The sequence below is a fragment of the Sus scrofa genome, chromosome 1 (assembly GCF_054392235.1).
Source record: "Sus scrofa isolate SSC_HxYL_T2T_F1_AM1 chromosome 1, Sscrofa_HxYL_maternal_Yorkshire_Landrace_v2.0, whole genome shotgun sequence".
Taxonomy (NCBI): domain Eukaryota; kingdom Metazoa; phylum Chordata; class Mammalia; order Artiodactyla; family Suidae; genus Sus; species Sus scrofa.
In genome coordinates this window covers 6,800,031-6,819,213 of record NC_139383.1, presented here as the reverse complement: position 1 = coordinate 6,819,213, position 19,183 = coordinate 6,800,031, and the positions used below count along the sequence as shown (strand labels likewise).

Genomic DNA, 19,183 nt, shown 5'->3' with positions numbered 1-19,183 from the left:
GTGCGATTTTCTTTCTATTCTCGACACTAAGGTTTTGAAATTTTAGGCATCTAGTTTAGTCGTTTTAATGTGGAAAAGTATTCTTTCGTATGTCCATTAATCTATCACCACGTTAATGGGTATTCAGGAGATTTCCCACTTTTTCTCTATCATAGATAACGCATTAATGACACTGGAATCAGAATTGCTGCGTCATTCTGACATGGCATCCTCCAGCCTCACAAGATATTAACAAATTCCTTTCCAAAATGGTTCGATAACAAACACTCTCGAAGGATGCTGGGGATTAGAAAGATAATGGGGAACAATACTTTTTTTCTTTATGTTTCTCTGCACATTCTAATTATTTAACCAAGAGTATTGACCGCTTGGACAATATATTTAAGTTTTTTTTAAAAGAGCTCCAATGTTTACACTGCATTTTTCAGATTACTTAGTTAAGTCTGTTCACATATATGGCTTGATATTGACAATGCTCCCTGATTTATGAGGTGCGCATTTCACAGTAAGGAGGTGGAAGCTCAGGGACATTCTGTGACTTGTTTAGTTTGGTCCTGTACCTCCTCTGAGCCTCAGCTTCATCTTTATGATTTCCATCAATCTACCTCACAAAACGATTGAGGGTGAAAATAAGACAACGGACTTGAAACACCAAAAAATTTTAAAGTGATTTTTAAATACCTAGAACCCATGGCTTATCTCTTTTCAGGATGATGTCTTCACATCTGTCACTCTTCTGTACACACTAAGAAATAACTATTTGGGAAACGTGGGGAAAATTATATCCTTACAAAACCTCGGGTACCATTTCAGCTGGTCCTTACCAAGGAAAGAAGTATACATTAGCCATTGGTTTACTACTGGGATTTATTCTTTCTTTTATTTTTGGCCATGCCTATAGCAAACAGAAGTTCCAGTGCCAGGGCTGAACCCACGCCACAGCTGTAACATAGCAGTGACAACACCAGATCCTTAACCCACTGAGCCACAAGGGAACTCCGAGGCTTACTCCTTTGATCCTTGATCTAAGCTTTATTCTAAGAGTAAATTAATTCTTAAAGATGAGTAAACACTGACTCAAATGACAGAACAAAAAATGGATTCCATACTAAAAGCAAGTGCTTTTTGGTTTCAGATAACGCTCTTCACAGGGCTTCCTAGTTTCTAAGAAAGCAGATCCTGGCAGAGCGGAGAGCTCTGGAAATACAACGCCTGGACGCAAAAAGGCTAGTGCCCCAAAACTGTTACGATAAAATCACACAACTGCCGCACACACCCTACAAACCGTCTGCACTGTTCCGAGGGCGGCACAGAGCCAGCTCACGCCGCACTTCCAGCCCTAAAATACTCCGGGTTGGAGGGGACTCAGCCTTGGGTCCCTGATAAAACTCATCCAATGGCCACTACGTGAGCCGAACCAACAACCCTTCTGACAGTTACTTTGTCATTCCTTTCCTGTGCATCCCAGGCACTGACTCTATAATAACACCTGGATGTGGGTCTGAATAGCAGAGGGACCTGGATTTGAAAATCTAAGACGTCAATGCCAAGTGCAATGCTTCCTTAGCCTCCAGGAAGACTTGACGAAGTGAATGAAAAACACTCAGCTCTGTTCCTCAGATGTCAGGCAGAGTTGCCATATGTCCCAGAAGGGCCACTCTTGGGCGTCTACCCGAAAGAAATGAAAACATAAGTCCACGCAAAATCCTGTTCAGGAATGTTCACAGCAGCATTGGACATCAGAACTAAAAGACAGAAACAGCCCCAATGTCCATCGGCTGACACGCAGACAAACAAAACACGGAGCCATGGATATTCCCACAATGGAATATTACGCAGCCACAAAAAAGAATGAATTACCAATACAGTTACAACACAGATGAACCTCAAACACATTATACTACGTGAAAGAAACCAGTCATAGAAGACCAAACAGTATAGGATTCTGTTTCTACACAGTGTCCAGAAGAGGTAAATCTGGTGACAGTCCAGGGCTGGGATGAGGGGTGCCCATGGGTAAGGGGTTTCTTTCTGAGATGATGAAAACATTCTAAGAGTAAGTGGCCATGATGGTTGCACAGCTCTGAATACATTACAAGCCACCGGATCAGATGCTTAAAAGGGGTGAATTACACGGCAATGTGAATCATATCCCATTTAAAAACACAAAACAAACTCCTGGCCCCACAGAAGACAAAACACAAGCACAGCCAGTTTCCAGTCTATATGTGTTGTAACCACACCTGTCCCAGCCAGTTTTTGAACGAAGGAAAGAATGAGGTCAAGGGCAGTTTCAGCCTGGAAGGAAAAGGCACCCCCCCCCCAGGGAAGGGAGCAGGACATCGTGCCCAGGTCTGGGGTGTGATGCTGGTGCCAGCCAGGGCACCGCTGGCACAGAATGGGGTCTCCCCTAAACTCGCATGACTTTAGGCTGGGCCACAGGTAAGGCAGGTGGGTCTCACCTTGCTCCTGTGAGCAGCCTGTGGGAAAGGCTGGAAGGCTGTCCACCACCCCTGAGTTCTCCACGGGCTCTCAAAGAGCAGAGGGAACTGACCCCCAGGCCCTCCTGCCAACAGTGGCCAGTGCCACAACCTAGGCTCTGGCTTAAGATCCAGAGGAGGCGGTCAGTGGATCAGAGGTGTTTGCCCAGCAAGTAAAGCTGAATGCCTGCGGCGAGACAGAATCCTCTGCTAAAGTTCATTACCATTCGTGCCATCCACACGAGTCGGGCGTCGCCCGTATTTGCTACAGCCAACTCACCGCGATTAAATTGGGATGAAATTTCAGGGCTCAGAGATGCCAAAGAAATGCTACTCGAGTTAGAAACCCTTGGCCCTTTAATGCCAAGCGCAGCAGACGCTGGCAAAGCTCCCCCAGAGCAAAGCTCGGCGAGGCAGGCGTGGCGTCTGGGGCTCGCCGGTCCCCCAGGAGCCAGCATGCACCCCTGCCCCCACGCCGGCAGAAATTATGGATAGAGTCCCTGAAAGAAATCTGGAGACTCGCCAAGAGCTTCATTGAGTTAATGAAATCAGTGGGGAGATAAATAATTGACGGGAGAGAAATGGATTCATCAGCAGTCTGGCAACATGGAAGTCTTCACATTTTCTGGGTGGAAGGCGACTGAAGCAGCAAGACAGCAGTGGAGAATTTATGTCCCTGTCCCTCCAGTGTTAGTTCTGGGGACCGTCTCTTTTCCCAAAGTCAGAGCTGCGTCCCATTCAAACCCTTAGCTGCCTGATTCTCATAGAGCCGGTGGCTATGGAGGGCTGGGGGCAGCTGCCGGTTTTCCTCTCAGCTCTTCCCTTGGAGGTGGGCTTTTGAGGATAAAGTGACAAGGACAATGGGATGTATTTCTAATCCATACTTTGGATCAGGAATAAAAGTAGTAAATCTTAACTTAGATGAAACCTGAAAACCATCCAAATGTCCAATTCCAGGTGACAGAATTAACAATGCGCCGTTTATCCAGATGATGGAAACCCATGAAACACAGGGATGGACCTCGAGAAACTCGTGGGTGGCAGCCCCTCTCACTGTAAGGGTCCCATTTAGACCCCTTCTCAGAAGAGGCCTCTCACTCCCTGTGCAAATACTTCCTGAGGCACCATCCTGGAACTTGGAGACACTGAATGGCCTCCTGAGCTTTCTATGCGCTGGGAAAGACGGATGAAAAAATTTAAATTGTAAAGTCGAGGCCAGCCTACTCTCCCGGGAGGCACAGACGCTTTCGGAATCAAGAGCGAGATGAGGGCACCTGGTGCCAGCCGGCGGGCTGGCGAAGGCAGGCCGGTCTTGGCAGAGGAAGCACATGTCCGGGAGCATCGGCCACACCCAGCTCTTGGAATTTCTGCACAGGGTTCACGTTCCTGCTTCTGAACCCCTGGTCTTCCGTCCCCTCTGCCTGAGGCCCTCCCGCCCCACCCCCGCAGCTGACCTGCCCGTCAGGTGCACCTCCTTCCAAGCCCTGCAGGAGCCTGAACCATCCCGCTGCGCCCCCCAGCGGTTACCTGGGTCTCTCCCAGCCTTGTCGCGGTCCCTTCTCCACCCACTGTCCAGCAGCACTGTTGGAGACCTGAACCTGAACCCCGGTGCCGGAGTGACTACTTAACGCGTGAGTAAATGATGTCAAAGACGCAGCCCAGCACCAAGGCCGCGTAACCTCAGTAAACGGTACTTCCCACTGTGTGCACATCTGCCTCCGCACAAGCCTGGACGCCTTAGGTGCTAAAGTGATTAGGGCTCCCCCCCACTTTTTTTTCTTTTTAGGGCCATCCTGCAGCATATGGAAGTTCCCAAACCCGGGGCTGAATTGGAGCGGCAGCCGCCAGCCTCCACCACAGCCACAGCAATGCCAGATTCCCGCCGCATCTGCAACCTACACTGCAGCTCACGGGAACGCTGGATCCTTAAGCCACTGAGCGAGGCCAGGGATCAAACCCTCATGGATGCTAGCTGGGTGTTTAACCCGCTGAGCCACAGTGGGAACTCCTAAAGTGGTTTTCAACTGGTACCTACAGAGTCCAGTCTGGACATGGCCACAGCAGGTGGTTAATAAATACCCATCATGTGAATGACGCGAACAGTGAGTCACACCCATTACACTTTGGCAGAGAAAAGCCCAGCTTATGGTGTGTTGATAAGGTGACCGCAGGGTCAGTAGAATGTCGCTGCTGTCCTGCACCCAGATCAAAGTGTCATCACGAACAGGCAGGTCCGATATTTTACTTTCCATAAATCCAGCCAATAATGTAATGTTACCAAGCCGTATTCAATGTGGGAAAACTCGGTAATTTAACTCTCTCTCCTAGAAATAGATGTTGGTCAGAGATAACAGAAACTTCTAGACTCTTTCTACCATAACTTTGCACCATACCACTAAAGTAAAATCCAAGAATGTCAGGAAAATTTTTAAAATAAATAAACAAAACAAAATCAGAGCCAAGGGGCTGCCCTGCAGCTGGATTTATCCTGCTGAGGCCTCTGTCTTTAGTCATAAAGGAGGCCTGTGGCTTCTTGCTGCCCTCATAGAACACGCAACCTTGAACCCCGAGTACCTGAAGGGGGTCCCTGCTCTAAGGACAGCAACTGTCACACCTGAGCAGAGCTGGTTTGCCTTTATGGGCTGTGCGACCCTAAGCAAATTAATTCCGTTTCTTCCCATGCAAAATGGAGACAGTAAGAGCTCCTACGGCCTGGGAAGGGAGTGAGGTTCGTTTCTAGAATGCTGCCTGGTACATGGTTGTCTCAAATGTAGCTACCGCCATCATCGCCGTCATTGTCACCACACCCCACCCCGCCCCCCGCCCCGGCTTTCCCTTTGTCCCGTCACTTTCCTGCTAGTCGCCCTCCTTCCATCCTGGGGTCCCAGTTCTCCCAGCCCATCAGAAGCACCTGGAAAACTTCACAGCCAGGAACCGGAGACTGGATCAGCTGGTCCAAAGCAGGGGGGTCGGGGTGGGGAGTGGGGGGTGTGATTCCACGGACAAGCAAGGCTGAGCCCACAGCCGACTCTGGTCCGTGCAGGTCACCAAAAGCCTCACCATCAGCTCCATTCCACCTCCTCCCACCGCCTTGGATCAAACTCCCCTGGAGTTTCCCGTCATGGCTCAGTGGTTAACAAACCCAACTAGCATCCATGAGGATGCAGGTTCGATCCCTGGTCTCGATCAGTGGGTTAAGGATCCGGCATTGTCATGCGCTGTGGCGTAGGTCGCAGACACGGCTCAGATCCCGCATTGCTGTGGCTGTGGGGTACGCCGGCGGCTACAGCTCCAATTAGACCCCTCGCCTGGGAACTCCATATGCCACAGGTGTGGCCCTAAACGCCAAAAAGCCAAAAAGCCAAAAAAAAAAAAAAGATTAAATTCCCCCTGTTTCCAGTCTAGTGTGAAGACTCCATTTCGTGCTTGGAAGGCACAGGTCACAGCTTCTGGAAGGAGCGCCAGGCTCGGAGCCGGCGGCAGGCCCCCGTGACCTCACCTACAGCAATCTCCTGCCTCACCCGTGTCAACTGGAGACATGTTCTGAACACAAGAACTTTCCGGAAAGCTAAAATGTAGACTGCAAATTGACAAAAGAGAAAGCTGCCACACGTTTCCTTTGCGGTGACACGCTTTCCAGTGTCACCCGGCCATTCCTGCCTTAGTAAGTGAGGTCCATTGGCTACCGCACAGACCGCTCAGGATGCCACCAGTGAGGGTCTCAAGCAGAAGTCAGGATGCGAGTTCACTGCTCTCTTTTCCTGCCTTGTTAGCAACTGCTGCCTTTCCACCACTCACCCAGGAAAACAGGCAAGCCAGGCACTTCAGCGTTTTGCCTGCTACCTCAGATTAAGCCCAAAGAAGCACACAGGCTGTTGACAAGAATTTCTCTCGCTCTGTCCTTCAGATCTGGAGCTGTGCTCCACGTGGTTGAGTCTGTCCCCAACTCGCTATGTCACCATCTCTTAGATGGGATCTGTTTTAACAGCCTCATCGGGTTCATCTGAATTCGGTTCGCTCCCCTGTGGTCAGAGTGCTTTTTCTCCACCTTCACTCAGAATGCCAATCCCATGGCCAGTGTCACAGGAATATTCTAACACGAATTTCCCTGGAACAGAGGGCAGTACATCTAATGCACAGACCCCAGGGCAGCTCGATAATCTGATAGCACTATTTCACTTCCAAATTATTACCATGAAATATTAGGTCAAGTGACACTTCATATTCGTGCTTAATAACATGGCTTTAAAAAAAGGATGCCCCCCCCAACACACACAAATAAAAGAGGCCCACCCTCTTATTATTCTCTAATACATAAATGCAAAAACAGAGTTTCCTGTGGCACAACAGGTTAAGGATCCGGCGTTGTCCCTGCTGTGGCTCAGATTGCTGCTGTGATGCAGGTTCGACACCTGGCCCCAGAACTTCCACATGCCTCGGGTGCGGCCAAAAAAAACCCCACAAAAACTTGCTTTGCTTGTGCCTGGGCAAAGTCCATGGCTCAGATTTTTGTTCTCCTCCAACATCTTACTGCAAAGGGAAAAAAAGTGGTTTGTTGGGGGAGTGAGGTACTGGCCGCCCTTTCTGGGGTGAGGCTGGGGTGAGGCTGTTCTTCAGTCCCCCGGGAGGGTGACAGACCCTCTGACCTGTGGCTGGCTCCTGAGTATCTGAATTGGCGCATCTCAGCTGCCACACGGTTTTGTTGCGATTTCAGAAGAGCACCCCGTGAAGGCAGGCTTTAGGAGATCGGGGAGGTGACTGACCCCAACGTGGGGAGAAGGTAAGAGCTCTCCACCAGCGGGAGGAGGCAGGGGCGGCCTTGTCCCAGAGAGTCCAGTACTTACGGGGAGAGGAAGAGCCAGAGGAAGGAACAAGGGTGGGGCTCATGCACGGATGAGCGGGTGACATCTTCCCCAGCACCAGAGCCCGAAGCCCAAGGGTGGTGACCAGAGACAAAGAGGGAGACCCAGGCGACCTTCCTTCCATCGGACCATCAGGAGCAGACGCAACAGTCAAAATGGGCACGTTCTTGGGGATGACCGGGGCCCCCACACCCCATCCCCAGGACTCACCCCTGGAGAGAGCGGACAAGGGGAAAGAAGCACTGCCCCCCAACGCACAGCCACCCAGAGATCATCCAGCTCCGTTTTCTTCTCAGTGTCCAGAGAAATACTCCCTTCGGCAGAGGACACTAACTCTGAAGGGTCTGGAGCGAGGGCCTAAAACCACCCAAGCAACCCAGCATGAAAAGTCTTCGGTTTTGTCATAAAATGTCTTCATGGAAATGTTGTGTTGTTCCACGGCCCGTCCACGTTTGTGTTCGTGAGCCGAGCCCAGTTTACCCACAAATAAAAGAGGCCCACCCTCAGCTCTGCACACAGCTGGCGCACCACCAACATGGCCCCAGGGTGGGATGGTTGAGGCTGGCATCCACCCTGAACTCCTCTAGACGGGATCAGGACTGAGGGTGTGCCAGGCCACTCCCCAGTGCCAGGGACAGCAGACCCAGACAGCCCTGGCCTCACGGAGCCCCAGGTCCCTTGGAGAGTAAGCAGGTGGCCAGAGCTGGGGCCAAACTCAGGCTCTGGGACCCCACCCTGCTCCCCCTTAGGCCATGCCGCTCTCCATGGTCCTACAGGGCCCCCAGTCTACTGGGCCCAGAAGGGGGGCCGGGAGGCTGTCATTAGCGAAATATTCCTCCGGCCTTTGACAAAAGCAGGACACCCTGCCAGGCAGGGCACATCCCAGCCCTGTTCGGAGAGGAAGGCAGGGTTAGGCCACATGGTTACTAGGAGATTACGGCTCAGGGCCTGTCCAGCACCCACAGCACAGTAGAGCCCAGCCTTGCAAAGCGCATGTTCGAGAAGATGCATCTTCTCTGGAGAGTCAAGCCAGAGAGAGCCTTTTTAAACTAGTCTCTTAAAGACAAATCACAGTCCAGCCATTTGAGAAGACAAAGAGTCAGAGAAAAGTGGAAGGAAACGCCAATCTGGCTAAAATTGGAACCGATATAAATAATTGACATCATCAGCACATTTAAACCATCTCTGTGCTTCTCTCTGTTACCACTAAACGTTAATGCTATTATTCCTCTAGAAATGGAGGCTGGTGGGGATTTTAGTGACTCCATGAAAGCTTCATCATCTTGTTTGGTCTTTAGTAACTTAAATTCCCACATCATCTGGGAGGTTAGAATGAATTTCTGCACATTTTGAAGCTATGGAAACCCTTTCACCCTAAAAGAAGATCCGGGGAAATTGCGGGAAAGAACACCTTATACAAACGTGATCCTTAGAGATCAAAAGTCACAGTCTTGGCTCCACAAACAGGTATTGTGACGTAGGAAAGCGAGCTGGCCAGTCTGTGGCTCGGTTTCAAGTCGGCCTAGAGGAAAGAATCCAACGTAGAGAACAGACTTGTGGTTGCCAGGGGGGAGAAGGCGGGGAGGGGGTGCGATGGACTGGGCGTTTGGGGTCAGCAGATGCAAACCCATGTATAGAGGATGCATAACCAACGCGGCCCTACCGGACAGCACAGGGAACTATCTATATTCAATATGCAGTGGTCAACCAGAACAGGAGAGAATATGAAAAAGTACGTGTGTCACAAAGTCACTTTGCTGTACAGCGGATATGAACAAGCAATGTACATAAACTATACTGCAATAAAACAAATGTTTAATTTGTTTTTTTTTTCTGTTTTTGTTTTTGTCTTTTTTTGCTATTTCTTGGGCCACTCCCGCGGCATATGGAGGTTCCCAGGCTAGGGGTCGAATCGGAGCTGTAGCCACCGGCCTACGCTAGAGCCACAGCAACGCGGGATCCCAGCCGCATCTGCAACCTACACCACAGCTCACGGCAAGGCCGGATCGTTAACCCACTGAGCAAGGGCAGGGACTGAACCCGCAACCTCATGCTTCCTAGTCGGATTCGTTAACCACTGCGCCACGACAGAAACTCCTAATTAACTGTTTTTTAAAGAGTTATTAACCCACAAGGCTGGAAGAAGGACGCTAAAGAGGTCAGGTGCACAGAGCACACGGCGCAGTAATAAATGCTGAAGAAAGGGCATAGGTGACCACGTAACAAAGCATGGTAAGAGTGACCCTTTGGGAAAAGCATTACAGAAAAGGTTTCTTTCTGCATGCACCACCGCCAGAGTGGCCGAGAGGCCCTCTGCACAACCCGTTACGAACGCCTGTGGCTCCTCCTACCAAGAGTGCCCAGCCTGGCTCCTTCTGCATCTCCCTCCCAGGCCCGGCCTTCACCTTGGTCTCCTGGACCAGGCACCTGGCGGACTGGTCCCTGCCTCCTACAGCACAGACTGGTTCTCCACATGGTCCCATGACCCCACCGGGCTGTCCCCACCGTCCAGATCCCTTCACCACCTGGAACACAGCTCTCAACTCTGACCACTTCCTGATTCGCCTCTTGCCCCCAGGAAACAGAGCACCCCAGCATCAGCACCCCGCTTCAAGGAAGTATTTCTGAAACCCCGGCCTGGGCGGGGCATCAGGGATGCTCCCACAGTGCTCTGCACCCTCCTCCCACGGTGTCAAAACGATCCACTTAGGCGTGCCTTGTCCTCCAGGAACGCTCAGCGCCCTGCCAAGAGTCGACTGGACACAGGATTCAGGAACGCTGTAAGAAGATTCTGGAATTGTGTGGGGAGTGGGAACAGCAGACTGCTCCCACTCACACCCACTCACGCCTGTCCTTCAGGTCCTGATGGGAAGAAGGGCAGACCAAGGGAAGAATCCTGGCAGTGACCCCCGCGCAAGCCCCTGGCAGCAGGCTAGGCTGGGGATCGGGCCTTAGCTGAAGCAGGGCAGGTGCGGGACGACCAGGGAAGGCGGCCCCCCACCCAATGGGAAACACTGGAGACCAGAGACAGGAGGGAGAGGCTGGAAACACCCACTGCGACCAGGGCTCAGGGGACAGTGAGTTACCAGTGAGACCTGGGCGTGGAACACCGGGGTTCGCAAAGGAGCCCCAGAAAGGTGGGGTAAATCCACGAATCCCAGCAGAGGTGCGAGTGCTGGCCCAGTTCTTTCTTTCGCTATGTTAATCCAGGCCCGGAGCAGGGTCTCCCTAAACAGAGATCTGAGCAGCCCGCCCGCCCACTATCCCTGCCCAGCTCCCAACTCAGGTTACAAGGTGACTCTTCCGGCAGGTCCGCCAGAGAAAGGACCCTAATGTTTGAATATGTGCCAGGTACCTGTCCGCCCCTCACTCATTTTAGTAGTGTTTTCCAAGTCCTGTCTCCGTGTGAAGTTCAGTGGATGAACTGTCCCTCCGGTGGGGACTCATCTTTGTAAACGTGGGGAGTACAAGCTGGTCCCGAGGGACAGATGTGCCAGGAGCCAGCCACGTGCGCTCAGGCGTGGGACCTCCCTAAAGAGTGGTTCCCAACTGCAGGTGACCTTGTTCCTCCAGGAGACCCCTGGCCAAGTCTGGTTCACTTCTGGCTGTCACACCTGGGAGGGGGGTGGCATCTAGAGGGTGGAGGACAGGAATGCTGCGAAACAGTCAACAGAGCACAGGACGGCCCCTCGCAAAGAACTATCTGACCCCAAACATCAAAGGGGCTGCGGTGAAGAAGTTGCCCTGATGGAATGGCATCCTGGGAGGACCTGGCCAGAAGGCCATCAGATTCGGCCAAGCTGACCCCGGATCTTGGCACCCATCTTTTCTCTAGCTGCGCCACCCCTTCAGTGCCAGACACCCCTTCAGTGCCAGACGTTCTGCTCTTTGCTAGAAACCTCGATGAGAAGCCCCCCGTGCCATCATTAGGATGGAACGGCAAAGAATGGTCCTGGAGTGGACGCGCATCGGCAAGAAGTGGCTGCTGGACCAAAGATGAACGGGACTGAGGAAGGATGTCAGGCCAGCGATCCAGGCGCGAGGCCCCATCGAGAAGGAAGCTGCTGGCCCCGCTCCCTTCAACCTCCCTTTCCCCAGAGCAGAAGACAGGCAGAGGGAAGAGGAGGAACGAGCCAGCCAGCGAGGAGCAGGACCCAGCAGGAAGTTTTAGAGGATCGTGTTGGTGGTGTGTTGCTGGCTGCAGCATCCTGGGGCGAAGCTAGGGCCAGACTCTTGAAAATTTCATCAGCCTGGGTTAACCTCGGCCCACAGAGAGGTGACAGCTCAGGAGACGGGAAAAAGACCCAGCCCACACGCCGCCCCCCACCCCCACCCCCAGGTCCATTCAGTTCTCATTCCAGAGTTTGTCTAAGATAAGCGCTGGCTGGCTCTTTGCCGATCATACTCTGCCTTTAAACTGCTGATAGATTTGTGCACCATCAACAACAGACTAGCAAGGCTGAACTCCATCCACCCACAGCCCTGGGGCAGGCGTCCTTCCGAGCAACAACTTGGCCAAGGTCAGTCCTCTGTTCAACACTGGTTTCGAGAACAGTTCACACTTAAGTGTGATGTATGCACTGCACGGTCACTCAGAGCTTTTTATTCCCTGTTTGAAAGTTTTATTGGCGTAGAGTTGAGTTACAAGGTTGTGATAATTGCACTGAGCTATTTCAAGCACAGGGCCGCCCCCTCCCCCCACCGCGTCCCCTCCCTGGCTAACCCACCAGAAAATGACAAAGAGCCCTGAAAACGATTAAGAGTAGCTGGTCTCAGACGTACTGCCATTAGTTTTCCCCCAAGTTCAAAATACTCTCTTCCAGGATTTCTGAAGCTCCTAAAAAGCCATGCCAGGGGAGGTCTACCCTCCCCCCCCCCACCGCCCCAGGGCACAGATGCAGGAATTTGACACTAATGAGATGGGGGAGGGGAACACCTTGGACTTGGATGGAATCTCAGCTGTTACTTCTATAATACTAGGTGAGTCAGTTACTTTCTCTGATCATTACTTCATCTGTAAAATGGAAAAGGATAACAGTTGTACCGGCTCCATGTGTCAGAAGGACAAAGAGAATGGATGAGGAGGTGTAAGGTCTGTGTAATAGACAGAGCGGGCGCTCAGTACAGGGGAGCTGCTAGCCTCGGCATAAACATCCTACAGGCTGACCAGTCACCGCAGCATCTCTGAGGGCGTCTCTAAGTTACCTCCTGCAGACTGAGGTACAAGCTCCTGCGGGAATCTCAGTGCTGGGTTTCAAACTAGGGTGAAATCCAACATGTGCCCCTTCTCTTGTGAGCTCCCACTTAGACATGACCCTGAGAGAGCTGTTCGGTAGGACCCAAGGTCAGAGAGGAGGGATCTGGGCAGACCAGAGGTCTCCGGAACAGCCAAAGGGAAAAGCTGATCTCATCTGCAAGCAGAATAACAAAGAAGAAGGAGAATTTGCTTCTCCGCAGGTCAGCTGACCCCTGGAGGGTGGTGTTCCAGATGAATTTTGTTATGGTGCCCATATAATTTCCAGGCTGAAGGTGGAAATTAAGTGAGACAAAACAAGCCTGCTAAGAGGGGCTCCCTGACAGCAGGAAATACAAACAGCCAAGTATTGCAACGAGGTCTTGACATGAGTTATTTGGGGTACTTGGATTTAAGGTGTTGAAACCCTTGCAACTTCCCATGGGAAAGGTAAATACAAGAGGATTACCAGGTAAACCAATGCGCATCTAATTTGGATGTAGTTGGGAGCTTTGCTTTTAAAAATGTTACCCTTTGAGATCATCTGGCGGGAAAGATCAGCCCACGGAAGTTCACAAGTAACGCAGCCCGCGGGAACTTTGAGAGATGATTGCACTCAATTTGTACTTTTCAGAACAAGAAGGTACAAGTCTCCTGGACTCTGTCTCCAGGGTCAAAACCTCACGTCTCCCATTTAGTTAATCAACAGCTGTTTACTGGCATCAGACAGAAGCTCAGCCAATGAGGGAGAGACAAGAAAATTATGAAGAGTCAGCTGCTAAGCCATCTCTCCCTCTCTGCCCAGAACAATTTATGTATAAAAGTTACATAAATTGCAATGCAATGAAAGAAGCATCTGGTGCTATTAGCCAATAAATGCTTCTATCAAATACAATACCCCCAGATGTGTACACACACACACACACACACACACACACACACACACACACACAGTCTGGAATATTACTCAGCCATTAAAAAGAACGAAACATTGCCATTTTCAGCAACAGGGATGGATCTAGAGATCACTGCACTAAGTGAATAAATCAGACAAACCAGAGAAAGACAGACATCGAGTGCTATCACTTATATGTGCAATATTTTCAAACAATGATATGAATGAACTTATTTACAAAACAGAAATAGACTCACACAGAGAAAGCAAACTTACGGTTACCAAAGGGAAGAGAGGATAGCGATAAATCGGGAGTTTGGGATTAACATACACACACTGCTATGGAGAGAAACAGACAAGCAGCAGGGACTCACTGTAAAGGATTTACTGTATACTAACTACCTTGTAAGAACCTATAATGGAACAGAATCAGAAGCTGTACACCTGAAACGAACACAGTGTTGTAAATCAACTGTAGTTTTATTAAAAACAAAACAGGAACAACTAAACACTCTTGGTTTAAGGGACTGTTTCCACATCTGTCTCCCTGCTAGTTCCTGAGCTTCTTTAGGGAAGAAGTAGCTTCCTCTTTATTGCTGTATCCACAAAGTGTAGTGCCCCATAATGATGAATAAACGGTTGGGTGGATGGATGGTATATGAATGAGTGGTGACTGAAAGCCAGGACGAAAGGAAGAAATAAGGCAAACCAGACGGAGGCAACAGAAACCAACACGGGAAGAACATCTTGGGGGAGCAAGTCTTGAAAAATAAAGGAACACAGGTTAGCCAGATTGTGCCATGATAACATTCACCAAAAACTGCTCATTTCAAGTTATTTCCTTCATCCGTCCTTAGAGGAAAACAAATCAGCCAGTCACAGCATCTCCCTTAAAAACCCTTCAGATATTTGAAAACTGTAGCTATTGACACTGCAGGCGGTTTTGCTCACAGCTGTGTCCACAGCATTTGGCACATAATAAATGCACAATAAATACTGCTAAAAGCGCTTCCTCTTTCCCACAGCCTCAGCGGTAAACCTCCCTGGTCCACACATGAAGCCAAATTTCTGAGCTCCTGAATGGATTCTGTCTTGGACAACGATAATCGAATTACACCTGCCCAGGCTCCGGGTGGTGGTAGATGGTTATAAAGCGAGGCTTGATTATCTATGAACATTCAGATGTCAAAAAAACTATTTAGAACTGTGAATTCAGGGTCTTCCCACACTTGTTCAACCTTCTTTTCAGAATACAGCAGCTTGCACAAATATAAGTTTGCCAAATCCCGCCATATAAAGCTATAGCCATGGTTGGTATTAGGATGTGGGGTTCCCTCCCTCAACTCTTGCTTGTTTAAAGTCTGATTTAAGTCTGACCTTCACTCCTCGAGGTTCGACTCAAAAAGAACTGAGTCAGGAAGAATTCTGCCTCCTCCACACATTGTCTTTCTTTTCTACCCGTCTTGTTCTGAATTAAAGGAAATTCTGTCCCCGAATCGCTACTAGTTCTTTCCACCAGCACCGAGTGCACCTGCCCTATTTCCATACTAAGGACAGACTTCTCCCTGCTGGGGACAAGAACCTGGCGCCAGGGCCCATCTCTCAGCATCCATCCCTGTTTCCTGGGACACCTGTGCCTTTTCCCCTTGAATCATCCATTTCCCCCCTTCCAACCCTCAACATCCTCATCCGAATAGTCCTCCCGGACCACCTGCATCCCGCGTCTCATCTCCCTCTTGCCTGGACTCCTGCTCTGCACACCTCCACACACGTCGTCACCTCTGTTTGGCAGATTTTAAGCTTAAGTGCACCGACTACCACGTCTACTTTCTTCACAAACTCTACGGTTCAGAGCCTGGAAATCCCAGTACGATGGAGACTGACTCAAACTTCCAAAGTTACATCCTCAGCATCACCTCCAGCCAGTCAGCCTCTTTCTCGGGACCCTGAACCTGCTGTGCACCTGGAGCTCCATGGACCCTCCCCAGGTCAAGGCTGTTCATTATGTTTTTAACTTCCACTTAGGATCTGATTATAGGTCAGGGATTTTTTTTTCTTTTTTTGGCTGAAATCTCAAGCAATTCTTGCTATTCTTCCTTTGACCTCTATCCTACAAGGCTTTCTGTTGTGACACTCCTAGATTTAGACACTCAAGAGTGTCCACATGCACACCTGACTCACACACTGTCCCTCTGCTCCGAAGGGTCACATCCTTAAGGGCCATTTTCAGGCCAGAAATACACTCAGCATGACTGTTTTCCATACTCTTTGCAAACATCGCAAACCTACAGGGAGTTCCCGTTGTGGAAATGAATCCAACTAGTATCCATGAGGTTGCGGGTTCGATCCCTGGCCTCTCTCAGTGGGTCAGGGAACTGGCATTGCTGTGAGCTGCGGTGTAGGTCACAGACAGGCCTCAGATCCGACTTGTTGTGGCTGTGGTGTAGGCCGGCAGCTGGAGCTCCGATTTAGCCCCTAGCCTGGGAACTTCCATATGCCATGGGTGCGACCCTAAAAAGCAAAAAAAAAAAAAAAAAAAAGACAAAAGAAAACGTACATCCCAACTGTTTCTGTGTACCAACATGTGCTTTTCCAAACAACAGTCATAATTTTTCGGGGCTTTATGGCTTTTTAACTCATTCTCTGGTACCTAACTCTAGTTCGTTCCCATTAGTTTTGTGCCACATATTCAGCCCCAGTTTTTTCAGAGAACTTTTGTATCTGCAATACTTAGGACCTCTTGCACTACAAGAAATTTTATAAGTCATAGACACGAGGCTGTTAAGATAAGGATCTTGGCAAGAGATCTCATTCAAACCACCTCGTCTTCCCGCTTCCCTGTGGAGGGTCACTCTGAGGTTTCTAAGTACTGCGTTTGGCTGCAGACTGGGAAGGCATTTTGAGGGCAAAGCCACCTTCACCCATCTTTATGCAAAACTAGAGATGCTTTTAAGAATCAAGGATGAGATTCCTATCGATCTGTCTTATAAAGGCTAATCTGGCCATTCAGAACGCCCAGCAAAAGAATGGTATCTGTTATCAAACATCCTCTCAGATGATGGAAAGCGTCAATTTAATTCTTACCTATTATCAAGCCCTTTTGGACTGTCTTTTCATAAATTGTGTCACTTGATTTTAATCATATTTCACTTTGCTTATGACTAGGTAGATGAGACTTTTTTCTCTCATGTTTTATATATTTCCTAAAAATCAACTCTTTTTTTCTCTCCATAGAGGATATTAAGAAGATGCGGTCCTTTTAACTTAGGACTTGAGTTGCCCCTGTTGTTCCCATTACACACCATATACATCTCACACTCATACACCACACACATCTCACACAACCCACCACACACACACTTTCTCTGCTATCTTACACCTTATCTTTTTTTTTTTTTCCAACTAAGGATGCTTGAGCAACAATGACAAATGGGTTCATCCTTCCCCAGTTTTGAAAAACAGAAGGCCTATGGACCCTGCCTTTAAGGAGCAGGGCCCGCATGATCCATCCGTAATAAGATCATGCCTGAAAAACTGAGAATCCTGCTGGTAGGCCCCATTTGTTACTCACTTATACTTGTTGAACTTGCATTTTGAGCTACCCAAGTTCAGACTAGAGCAAAGACCCCTGCTGTAAAACATTTAGACGGTGAGGCTTTTCCTGGGCAGGCAACTTAACAGTCTGCCAGGGCTGATCCTCAAACGCTCTCTAAAACTTTTTTCCAGGCTCTCACCTCCTCCCAAGAAGTAAGGGCTCCCCCATTGAGCTTCCTCACAGCCTTAATATTCACATCGTGAGACCAGTTTAGGTTTTCAGAAAAGACCAGAACCTGAAGACTTCCATCGACATCAAAGGACTCTTTCCTTAATTCCTAGATAGGATTAACGACCTCCACCGGCTTCAAACTAAGTAAATAAAGAGGTAATTGCAAATGCCCGTTTCCTTGACAACTCCCCTCCCCCAGCCCTCCTACGACAGGGAAAAACCAAAACAGGGGTGAGGAGGGGTAGCCGTGGAGCCAGGCTCCGTCCGAGCTGCCCGGGCGATAACCGGCGCGGAAAGCGACCCACGCGGAGCAAATACCAATAAAACAATTGATATCGGGGTTGCCTTGGGCGTAGTATTTTCGTGGTTGCCATAGAAACGTCAGCGACGGAAGAACATGTTGCATGACACAAAAGAGACGGATCTGTAACAGGAACCTTCTCCGCGGCTTCGTCTATGGCAGAGAAAATTCTTTCACCCGAGGTGGGGGGGGGGGCTGGGCAGGGGGAAATTAACTCAAGCCCAGCCGCCCGAAATCACCACGCGGACAGGCGCGCTCCCCCGGCCCAGCACAAAGAAAGGGTCCTCGCGCGGCAGCAAAGCCCCCCTCTGCCTTCCAGAGGGCTGCCCCTCCACGTTCCCACCGGCGCCTCACTTCCTTCTCCGCCTTCCTCTCCTCCTCGTACCTACCCCTTCCAGAGGTTTTAATGCAATCCAGCCAAGGAGAGGAGAACAGTGCTGAGAGAGACAGGCGTGCAACCATCCGCCACGCCCAGAGGTGAAGTCGCCTGGAAATAGCACGAACGGCACATACCTCCTTTCTGGCAGCCCTGGACACATGGACTTAGAAATCAGAAACTGAAAGGGAGCAGCTGGGGTGCAGAAATTGCCACTAGTTTATAGGCGCTGTAAGTCAGCCAACACTGGAAAGAAAAAGCGAGACTCCACCCATGGGGTGGACCCTTTGGGGGAAAAAAAAAAAAAAAAAAGTGGTCCTCAGCTGACGTCTCTCCCCACCCCATGTCACTTCCTTTTAAAGCTACAATTTAGCAGTTATGGGGAGGGAGATACGAGCCGGCGTAACATGAGTCACTCCCCTCCCCTCCCAATTAGCGTAAGGAAGTGCTCCGGTCGGCTGCAGGTTGGAAATCTCAGGCTGGAGAACCTGCCAGAAGGGGAAACAAAGCCCGCTAGGTGGCCTTTCTTTTTTTCTGCCGCGCCTCCCAAATCCTGTTGCATCCCAGCGCCGACATGGCTCCTCCAGCCTCGGCTCGGACGGCCCCAGCTCCGTCTGCGCTGCGACCTGGAAATTGCCCTAAACTGGCTCCTATGTCGGTGCACGTTCAACCTGGTAAAATACCCACGCTCTGCGATGCCCCCTCACCTCTCACTGGGACGCTGGGCGGGAAGGAGATTGCATTCCCCTCAGAAGAGCCCCAGAGCACCTTCGCCAAAATAGTAGTGAACACTCCGGCGATCTGAGCGGGTTAAGAATCGGGAAAAAGAAGCTCGGAGGTCGATGTGTTTTCTCCCCGCAAAGCAGCCACCCGGGTTGAGTCCCAGGGCGCGCGCCTGCGCGCGCACGCGAGCACAAGCACGTGGCATTCACAAGCAGAGTTAAGAGAGGGTCTGGCCAGACCTTTATGCTAAAACAGTGTCCTCGTAACTTTAAAGGAGGGCGGACCGTGGGACCCCCAGAAATGCCAGGTCTCCAACACTCCTTAAAGAAAAAAAAAAAAAAAAAAGGTTAAACGATTTCAACCTCCAAACAGCGAAGATAGATATATGCCCTTCAAATGTTCTCTATTCAACCCATTGTCACAAATGATTAACAGCTGACTCCTGTGTTCACCGCCCCCCCTCCCCGCGTTCTTCAGATGTTTACAATGCAAAGGTAAAAAATAAAATGTTCACAAAAACTAGGCCATTTTGCGGAGTTACTGAGAG

At 50.1% G+C, this 19,183-nt stretch overlaps 1 protein-coding gene across 7 annotated transcripts in view; it reads right to left on the bottom strand.

Moving 5' to 3' along the window:
• Window positions 1–18,796, bottom strand: part of AGPAT4 (1-acylglycerol-3-phosphate O-acyltransferase 4) — a 111,720-nt gene extending 92,924 nt beyond the window's left edge. For 3 of the 7 annotated variants that reach the window (XR_014807181.1, XR_014807161.1, XM_005654348.4), the window contains exon 1: window positions 18,621–18,796. The gene's annotated coding sequence lies outside the window, so the exon portion shown is untranslated. Of the gene's footprint in view, window positions 1–17,926; window positions 18,175–18,620 lie in introns of those variants that run through there. The other 4 variants (XR_014807165.1, XM_005654346.4, XR_014807179.1 and 1 more) reach the window with 2 other exon arrangements.
• Window positions 18,797–19,183: the final 387 nt, after the last annotated feature.